Source organism: Silene latifolia, chromosome 11, assembly GCF_048544455.1.
Source record: "Silene latifolia isolate original U9 population chromosome 11, ASM4854445v1, whole genome shotgun sequence".
NCBI lineage: Eukaryota > Viridiplantae > Streptophyta > Magnoliopsida > Caryophyllales > Caryophyllaceae > Silene > Silene latifolia.
In genome coordinates, this window is record NC_133536.1 from 122,295,689 (window position 1) to 122,306,932 (window position 11,244).

At 33.7% G+C, this 11,244-nt stretch overlaps 1 long non-coding RNA gene across 1 annotated transcript; it reads right to left on the minus strand.

Annotated features, from left to right (window-relative positions):
- Positions 1–9,948: 9,948 nt before the first annotated feature.
- Positions 9,949–10,706, minus strand: LOC141615060 (uncharacterized). The gene is made up of 2 exons (XR_012529586.1): positions 10,654–10,706; positions 9,949–10,148 (listed from the first exon to the last, which is right to left on the minus strand). It is a non-coding gene; the product is annotated as an uncharacterized LOC141615060 (long non-coding RNA).
- Positions 10,707–11,244: the final 538 nt, after the last annotated feature.

Sequence of the window (11,244 nt, forward strand, 5' to 3'; positions counted from 1 at the left end):
TATCTCCCAAATACTGGGGGAAATTTCGCTTCCAATGGCCCATGCATTACAATAATGACATTCCTCATAGGATTGGGCACCTTTCTTGGTCTTGGTTTTGGTAGTCCCACTATCCATTTATAATTCACTGTCAGGTTCGGGTATCTCACCCATCTTTGCCTTCCCTTTTATATTACCAATACTCCTTCCAATTGCAAGGACACTCTTGCTAGAACTCCCACTTAATTTAATATTACTCCTTGTTTCTTCAAACAAGGATGCCTTTGGTTTAGTGAGATTTTCTTCACAAGATTTTCCTACCAAAGTGGTGGGCATTAATATTGAAGTGGGTGGTGTGGAGGTGGTAAAGAAGCAAAAATTTCCATCCTGACCAATGCCAACACGTAATTCTCTAATCGTATCATTGTCATACTCGTAGCACTTCTCATCGAATGATTGGAGCCATGTATCAATGGTGATTGGTGTAGGAGTATTAGATGAATTCATTGCGTATAATTAACTACAAAAACGGAAATGAAGGAAATAATTAACATCTATCGTTTTAATAATACTTGTAAATAAGTATTGCATTTATATAGTGACCTCTACCCAACTATTATAAATGATTCCGAGATCCAAATTCATATTAATACGGGTACGGTGAGCCGAGTCATCCCTTATTAATATAACTCGGTGGATTAACCTCTTAATCGATTCTACTTTTAGAACTCTCGGTCGACAAAAATTACTCTAATTTTCATCTTTAGCCCGGAACACATGCGACTACGGTGACGAATACTTACATTGAGCTCAATCCAAATTTCGATGTAATAACATTTTATTGTTGGAATATGTGTCCTCTGACAATAATGCGATCACAACTGTCGATCATGATGACCACATGTTTAAACTCATTTTAAGAATACATGTGGGATGTAATATTTTACAGTCAACTGGTCCACACATATCGGTAATGATTGGCTGACTAGAGTTTGACATTACTGTCGTGCGACGGTGGTGATCAGTTGATCCCCTTAGGTCATACCTATAGGAAATACTCTTAATTGATTATTTAATTAATCGTATGTCGATACGAGTTAATTAAACTACTAGTTTATAAATATATAAGTTATTAAGAGATTCCTTGGGTATATGCTTTTGGGAGAGGTTCTAATTTGAACCTTGTTTATCCATTATAAGGAAGCTCAAGAACTAACAAGAAGGAGATCTTGTTGGTGCCCAAAAATCCGAAACACAAATGTAAGAAGTGGTGTTTTCTTCTCTAATTTGTTTTATGTTTGCATGCATAAGATCTAGTATTTATTTTATGACTAAATAAATAATCACATATGTGAATATGTAAATTAATGAGATTTATAGAAACCTAACAAGCGGTATCATGAGCCTTAGGTTGTTTGCATGCAAATCGGTTTATAGTTTTTCCGAGTTATATGATTAACATACAAAACTAATAAATTTGGTTTTATGAAGATAAACCTTAAAATAACTTTGCATGTTAAAATTTTCTGGTCCTAAGTGATTTTTAGGACATTTTGGTTTATGTATGGATTTTATTGTTCATTTTATATAATATTGGTATTAAAATGTGATTTTTATGATAAAAATGTCATTTTTGGACGAAAAATAGCTAAACTTCGAATTTTTCAGTGGTTTTTGGATATGTTTTCACATATATTATCTATGATGGCCTGTAATTTTTTTTTTTTTGGTGTTGACCAAGAGTATTCCCTACCGACAGCTGGGGCAATCTCCTTCGGGGTACTGAAGGCAATTTAATGGGTTGACCCCTCCCAAGTTTGGTTTTTTCATTCGCAAGAGTCAGGAATCGAACCCCTGACCACTTGTTTAAGAGATGAGAGCCCTTACCACTCACACCAGCCAACTTTGGTATGATGGCCTGTAAATGTTCATGATAAAATGAGTTGTTTTGCTCGAAATATGGATTTTTTAAATTAAATTCGTATTTAAATGGGTAAATAGGTTAATATGAGTTATATTTTGAATATGGTTATGGAAATTTAGTATGTTGTCACATGCAATTTTACAAGATGTGTGTAAAATATTTGGCTATAATGCAGTCTTTATGCATGATTTATGAATTTTTGATGAAAAATCACATAATTAGTGACTATAATTAGTAATAATGCTAAAACATACTTCATGACTAAGGAAAAATATCACATGTTGCATTTTATCATATATTTCAGATCTAAAAGTGAAAAGTTGATGAAAATAAATTTCCTCATATTTGATAAAAACGATAAAACCGCAACATTGTTTTTCTCGATAAATTTTTGAATTTTTTAACCTAAGTTTTGAACATTATGAGTGTCATGGTATTTTTCCAGAATGTTCATGAATTTAAATTTCAAATTTCGAAATTATTTGAAATTTTTATAATTTAATTTGAAGTTTATAGCATAATTTTGTATTTTAGGTCCATTTATGAACAATATTAAGAAATCAAGGTTATTATTGTCAAAATATTAGTGGAGACTAATTTTGAGTCCTAAGATGGTTAGGGTAATTAACTTGTACATAAATATGAATTTATGTAATTATTGTGATTTTAAAAGGTTAAATCACGCAAATTTGTAAAAACCGATTAATATACGATATTGTCTTTTTAAAGGCGATTTAGCATAAAATCTAGCATGTTCATACATATTATAATGCTTCATTTTATTTATGATTGTCATATTTTAATTTTATGTAATTTTTGAATTATGTAATTTTACTTAGTATGGCCTTAGTTTTAATTGGTATGACCCGAAATGTATGGGAATATCGATTTGGTTGTAATTATTGTGATCTCGTATCACCGTTTTGTAATTTAATAGATTTATTTTTATTTTTAATTACAAATGTATAATAGGAAATTATGTAATTCATTTTGTAATTTTATTATTCCGGAGTTCCTTGAAGACGGTGTCATTCGAGAAGGCGAATCATCAAAGAAAGTGTTGCCTTAAAGTGCGTGCCAAGATCGAAGTTCAAGGGATCAAAGGAGTTGGTTTCCGCATTTGTAATAGTTTATTAAATTTAATATTTTAGAAAGGCCATACTAGGATTTTATTTTATGCTTTGCATTTTATTTATATGTTGCATGCATCACTAAATCGCCATAACTTTGCATTTTATTTAATCGAGTAAATCGACCGTGTCAATTATAATTATCGTAGTTCACCGCTTTAGTTCACTTAAAACGTGATAGATAATAAATTGACATGACCTCTCGCTAAATAAACAATTGAGACTTAGCCTTACCAAAAATTAGAAACCATGAAAACCTATTTCGTGAGGGAAAGCGCTCGGCCTTACTGGGGTACAAACCTTGCTACGTAGGGGAATGGGTGATAAATGTCTACCCACCGAATTTATAAAGATAAGGGTTGTATTCGGCTTTACTGATGCCCAAGTTGTTGTAAATTTGGATCATGGACACATTTATTCGAAATTTGGGTTGAACTCAACGAAAGTATTCTCGACGGTTGCCGGATGTGTTTCGGACTAAAGATAAATATTAATGTAATTTTATCGACCAAGAGTTCTAAAAGTAGAATCGATTAAAGAGTTAATCCACCGAGTTATATTAATGAGGGTTGTATTCGGCTTTACCGATGCCCAAGTTAATATGAATTTAAATCTTGGAATCATTTATCATAGTTGGGTAGAGGTCACTATGTAAATGCTTTGCTTGTTATTTACATGTATTAATAAAACGATAAATGTTAAGTTTTCCACTATTCCGTTATCATATTGTTCTATTTCTTTACCACAATTCATATACGATATCATTTTGATTTTTGATTCAAATCTCCATTAAAACATCGTAACTAAAGACAAATATGAATTTTCTTCTAAAACCTCATATGAACCATTGTAAGGATCTCTTGTGAAGAGTATAGATAAAAGTTATTCGTGATCAAAAGGGTTTTTGATTTTAGACTAACATATCTACTTAACAATGAATTCTTTCTCATATGCTTAATTGAGTTAATTACTTTGAAACGTTAAATCATTTTGGTAACTAGATTTGTAGGAAATCAAAATTGACCAAAATACCGCAACCACTTCAATGAAAGTTTTAAGACTAAACGGATGAAATGAAGAGTAGTCTTCATGAATTTCAATTTTGCTTCTCTTAGCAAATACTCATTGAAATGAGTGGGAGCATTCTCTTAAACCGTTAAGAAAAGGATAAGGTTTAAAGAAGTAAAAATAGAATGGAATTGATACAAGGTAATGTTAAAAGTAAAGTTATTGAGAATAACGATACTAAACCTATCAATCCCGACCGATAAAGTTTCCATTGTCTTAATTGTTGGACGCCAGAAAGGAAACTACCCCAAATTATTGAAGAATCAACAAGTTAGTTGTGGGACATCTAATAGGACCTTCTTCTTTAAATGTTTATTTGATTGACATAAATTTTTCTAATACTACTTCGTCAATATTAGAAACCGGTGGTGGTTTTCATCATTGTATGCGATACATAGAATGATTAGAATATGACGACTATCATCAAATAATGTCGAGAGATAGAGTCATTGTGTACTCAATCTAGTTTTGGGTTTAAAGTTGTATCTAAATTAGGAATATTAAGTACATGGACCCTAAATAAGAATATAATTTTGTTAAGATAAAAAAAAGGTTTCAATTTTGTGACCCTATACACCACGATTTGATGTATGGCTAGCCCATTATCAAGGTGAACATATTCTAAACCAAACTAGAATGATACATCATGTAGATGATGCAAGACTCAAATTGGTAACCCAAGATTAAACCTTAAATTTTGGAATGATGAACGCAAAGAGTTATCGAGTACTCTTGAAACCATTAGATTATTAATCTTATGGTATATGCGTATCTTGTATTCGAAGCAAGATGTACTCGTGATTTTTGTTGAAAAGGAGATCGAGTATGTAAATCATTGATACAGAATAGGTTGATCATTTTCTTTTACCAACAATTTAAGTTGACACCAATGTGCTCACTTAATAAGGTAAATAGAGAAATCTATGAAGAAGTTCAAAGAGTTCAAAGAATCACGATTTAGTCGTGATGGGATTATCAAAGTGAAGACTTTGATATAAGCCAAAGGAAATGTGATATAGAATCACAAATTAATCTCTCTTAGCACGCATTATGGGATAATGTGTGGTTGGATAAAGAAATCAAACGCTATTCGATAAGGTTTGGACTACGATCAAGTTACTTTGAGTTACTTGATCCTTTTGGGGATTTTATCATTTTGTCTAAATTATTTTTCCACTAAATCCAAAATGAATCATATGAGATATGAAATGGTAGGGTATCATGTTTGTAAGTTTTCAAAAGAAACAAATGCTCATTTTTCCTTACTATAATCACGAGTACAACGAGTTTGTGGCTCGTGAAGCTGTCTTTCTAGAATACAAGTTTATTTCTAGAAGACAGAGTGGGAGAAATTATTCAAGAGCCACAAAGAATGTTATGTCGCAAGAAACTGGTCTTTCTTGGCTTCATGAGACGTTTTGTGTAAGACGTTGTTTCTTCAAAACCTAGGAGGTTAAAGTCATCACTTGTTGAAGATGATGAATTAGTGTTACTTTTAGAAAGTAAATAGCTTGTAATTTACAAAGAAATTGTTTGATTCAAGTTGATTATTTCTGGAAAGTAATGAACATATGACTTACATGAGAGTGTTTAAGTCACAACTCAATACAAGGCTTAGAGCCATGAAAATCCGAAATAAATTCCAAGTGAATTGTTAGATATCAAAGCTTGATTGGTGGCAAAGGGTTTTGCACTAGTTGAAATGCTTAAGTCTATTTGGATCTTCTTAGGGATTGTATTTCATTATGATGATATACATATAGCAAGTGAATCTAAAACCCACTTCTTCAATTAGAAGGAATGTATTCAATACATGTCTTGAGTTTTGTAGATTTTTGCAATCCTAAGATAATGTGCAACTTAAGAGATGGTCTTAAGTAGGACATCAATGAGTTGGAATAAATGTTTTGATCATGTTATAAAACTTTTCTCGATAAGTCGAGAAGTTGTGTTTATACATGGAGTTTAGTGGGAGTTACGGAAATTTTTATTAGTCTTATATGTGGATGACATATTGATCATTGGGAATGATTTGACACTTATGGAGTATTATAATACATTTTTAATATCCGGATTTGTGGAGATAAATCTACATGATATTAATGTCAAATAAGGAGTCTTATGTTGATAAGATTCATGACTAGTTCAATCGAATTGAACATATTTGATTGATTCCATATGCTTCCGCTGCCGAATCAATTAAATAGGAAATGATGTATAACACTTCATATACTTTGAGTATGATGAATTGTTTCAAATCGAATTTAAGTAATATTTACCAAGTAAGACATAAAGATTACCCTTAAGTGCTTGCAGAAGCATTAAAGATGCAAAGTTAAGTGTTTTTGATGCAAATTCACAAATTTGAGTAAGGGCTTACACTAATGACTGTTGAGATTGCATAAGGTTTCGGACAAAAACCTATTTAAGAAATGGATTTGTTAGAATCGTTCTAGGCAATTAAGAACAATGAGAGATACTTACAACGGAAATTGAGTACACTTGCAATCATGAGATGTGCGAGAGGGATGGGTCCCACACACTGTGAAAATAGTGGGAGCTATTCTAAGGCTAGAGAGCTTATGTCTAGATTGGATCTAGACACGTACTGAGAAAGTTTTGTAATGCAAATGTATACATTACAAAGGAAAACAAGTATGTAGTAAGGTTGAGTAAGGTACAAGAAGTTGATAAAACCTACTAACCAAAGCCTTCTCATAGGCTTAACATGATGAGTCATGTCATATGTCATTTCAATTGCATTGAGATGAACAACTGCATATAAGATGAAAATGGATTATAAAATTATGAAGTAGTAATCAGGTATTGACTATTCATATGTGATAATCACATTTGTCGTTCGAGTTTTTAAATCTAAAAACCCCTTTTATACTTTGTTACATCTAAACGGGTTGTAGAGACAATATTGAACCCCGTTAAAGTGAACCCGGATTAACATGGTATTCGCCCATAGTCACTTGTATGAGGTGACGTCTCGAAGTAACTAGAGTGTGATGCGATTGATGGCAAGTTCATGTGCCATAGAGTTATGTGAGATGACTAGTCGATCACATAGGCAGACTGTTAGAAACACTTTGTCGGGCCTTATGACCGCTTATAGTGTTCTGGCAAATTTATATAGCCTGGTCGTGGCGAGAGCTACTATAGTATTCTAATGAGTCGATTCTTTTGACTAAAGACTGTTCGCCTAAGGTGGCACAGTTTCAGATTAACTTTGATTTATGTTACTACGACCTTCGTAAATGGGGTCAAATGGGCATATTTTGGGTTATGATGGCTGTGGTTAGTCGAAGGGAATAGTGCGATAGGAATTGTCCACCCCTTTGTCAGGTTTAAAACAATATCTCAGGGCCACTCAAGGAGTAATGAACTGGAAATGCGTGGCCACGCTCGGAAGGTATCTATGGTAGATAACTCCGGTCAATTAGTTATTCTCCAAATCGAGGAAACCACTCTCGATATGATCACTTGTAAGTACGACCTGAAAGACACCTTGGATTGAGTGGGAGATAGTAATAGGGTAAGAGAATTGGTGACGCACACTTGTCGAGGACAAGTGGGAGATTGTTGGAATATGTGTCCTCCCACAATAATGCGATCACAACTGTCGATCATGATGATCACATGTTTAAGTCTCATTTTAAGAATACATGTGGGATGTAATATTTTCTGATCAATGGTCCACACATATCGGTAATGATTGGCTAACTAGAGTTTGACATTACTGTCGTTCGACGGTGGTGATCAGTTGATCCCCTTAGGTCATACCTATAGGGAAATACTCTTAATTGATTATTTAATTAATCGTATGTCGATACGAGTTATTTAAACTGCTTAAAATTGATGGATGATTTGTGAGTAAGATTAACGTGTCTTATTATAATTCGATTAAATTGGATACGGTCTAAGTAATCGAATTGTTTTATTACTTGGATAAAATTATTGTTTACGAAACAATTAAAATTGAAATTGAATGAATAATTTATTATAAATACAAGACGTTGTAATTTATAATTTGATAAACCGTTTTGGTACAAGTAATTACGAATTACTATTTGATTTTGTGTATGACATATTTTATGAGTATGTTGATTTTTAATATGTTAAAATACATTACAATTTCACATGTCAAGTAACATGTCACATTTGTCACGATTGACAAATGACAAAATAAAATGGACTACCCATTTTATTTAAGTGTGCCGAAAAAGGAGGGAGTATTAGGTTTATATTATGTTTTTATTTTTAAGTGGAAAACACAATGATCAAACCCTACTTGTAGCCTTGCATGCCAATTTTTCTTGGGTAGAAAAACAAGCTCATGCATTGGCTCATACTCCCTCCTCCAACCGGTTTTTCCAAGAGGAAAAATAGAGTTTTTCCTCCATCATTTTTTTTCAAAAACTTCAACTTATATTTTCTAGTGTAAGAAAATGATTTTCTCTCTATATAATTTGCGAAAACTTAGAGAAACAAAAACCTCACAAATCACTCCTCTCTTGACCGAAATATTCAAGAGAACAAATTAATATTTTTGTGTCTATTTTAAATTAAACTTATATTTTTACTAGTTCATAAATATTTAAGTTATTAAGAGATTCCTTGGGTATATGCTTTTGGGAGAGGTTCTAATTTGAACCTTGTTCATCCATTATAAGGAAGCTCAAGAACTAACAAGAACGAGATCTTGTTGGTGCCCAAAAATCTGAAACACAAATGTAAGAAGTGGTGTTTTCTTCTCTAATTTGTTTTATGTTTGCATGCATAAGATCTAGTATTTATTTTATGACTAAATAAATAATCACATATATGAATATGTAAATTAATGAGATTTATAGAAACCTAACATTTATTACCCACTTACCCAACGTAACAAGTTTAGTACCCCGGTGAGCCGAATCTACTTCCTTATGAAATTGGGATTCATGGTTTCTACTATTTGCTAAGGCTAATTCTCAATTATTAATTTGCGAGAGGTCGTATCTATTTATTATCTATCACGTTTTAAGTGAACTAAAGCGGTGAACTACGATAATTATAATTGACACGGTCGATGACTCAATATGAAATGCATGTGTAGTTATGGCGATTTGGCAATGCATGTAACATATTAAAAGAAATACAAAGCAATAATAAAAATTCCTAGTATGGCCTTCCTAAAAAATAGAAAATCAAATAATCTATTACATATTCGAAAACCAACTCCTTTCGTCCCTTGAATCTTCAAGTGGCACGCCTCCCAAGAACACCGTCTTCGTCGGATCACCTTTCCGAATGGCACCGTCTTGAAGCAATTTCATAATTACAAATAATAAAAAAAAATACAAAACTATTCCTATTATACATTTGTAAAATGGAAAAACTAATGAACTAAAAGTGATACGAGATCGCATTAAATTACAACCAAATCAATATTCCCTTTCATTACGGGTAATATAGATTAAAACTAAGGCCATACTATGAGAAAATTACAGAATTCAAAATTATATAAATAAAAACATTCAACAATTGGCATATGCAGCATTATAATATGTACCTATCATGCCAAATTATGTGCCAAATCGCCCTATTTAACTTATATCATTTATATAACCCGGTTTTATGGAAATGCGTGATCGTAACTTCTTAAAATCACAAATTAACACTTAAATTATATCTAAGCTCAAGTTAATTTTCCTAACACTCTTAGGACTCAAAAATTAGTCATCACTCAATTTTTAACAATAATTGTAACACCCCCTCATACCAAGGTACCTTACCAGGACTACCCAAGCATGAAAGGCTGTTACCATCTCGGTTGCCCGAGGTTAGTATAGATCAAAAGCGTCCGTCCTAAACACATTTATTAGAAGTACTGTAAAGTATTAATGTTTACAACAATTCAAATCCAAACCAAAACCAATAAAGTGAATACAACTGAGGACAACTACAAAATCATAGCTAAGACTCGTGACTGTGATACTACAACTGGTGATGACGACTTCCCCATGACCGCCCAAGCTCACCAAAAGCAATACCTGTCAAATCTGCTCACCATCCCCGAATGGATCACCGCAGGTTTTACAAAACAACAACAACAACGGGTCGTACTACTCAATCAATCTAAGACAACAAACAATACCACCAGGTGATCATCGATCTCACACAAGAACCGACTACACACCGAAGTGTGTAGCCCCCGCAGATTACCCATCGCAAAGGTAATCCTCGCCGCCGATGGGTGACCGCACCCATCCCCACCTAGTCCAGCTCATCAATGAGCGACTAACAATCCCCGTCCCTTAATGTGCACATCCCCTCCCGTGACGGGTTCCACGGAGGGCGAACTAGGGTGTGAAGCCACTCCCGCAAGTGACTCCACCACAATCACACACACACAAGCATCACATTTGTCACAACACCACAACCGTCACAACAACACCACACCAACACCGTCTCCACAACACCCATCCTCCGATGATCGTGCAGATAACAACAATTATGAACATATGCAATCTCAATCAATTAACGATCGAGTAGGAGAAACCCTACCTTTTCGCAATCCGCTTACGCCGCAATCAACCATACAAATGCATAACAAATACAACATCGTCACCTACAACAACAATTACATGATTCCAATCACTAAGCGCAAAACCCCATTTCCCCCAATTCATGATCAAAGACAAACCCTAAATATCAATCATTGAATATAAGGATGGGGACTTACCGAAGATGAATCAAAGGAAAGAATACAATTGCTATGATCACCCAAAGGAGAGATTCAGAGATGATTAGAGCGTCGTAGGATGTTTTAGGTTTTGTAAATTGTAAATAGAAACTGTTTATCGTAATATATAACGCCCTAACCATTCCCAAATAAAATCGTAGAAATAATACTCGACGGACCGGGTACTCGGTCGAGTATAGAGCATACTCGGCCGAGTATCCTCTACTCGGTCGAGTATTCCTCATACTCGGCCGAGTATTCCTCAGGCAGAAGCCAAACAGAATACACTTTTAACATTACTCGGCCGAGTAGGCACTACTCGGTCGAGTACTTAACTTATAAAAATCCGTAGTGTTACAATCTTCCCCCCTTAAAAAGAACTTCGTCCCGAAGTTCACACTCTACTATAAAAC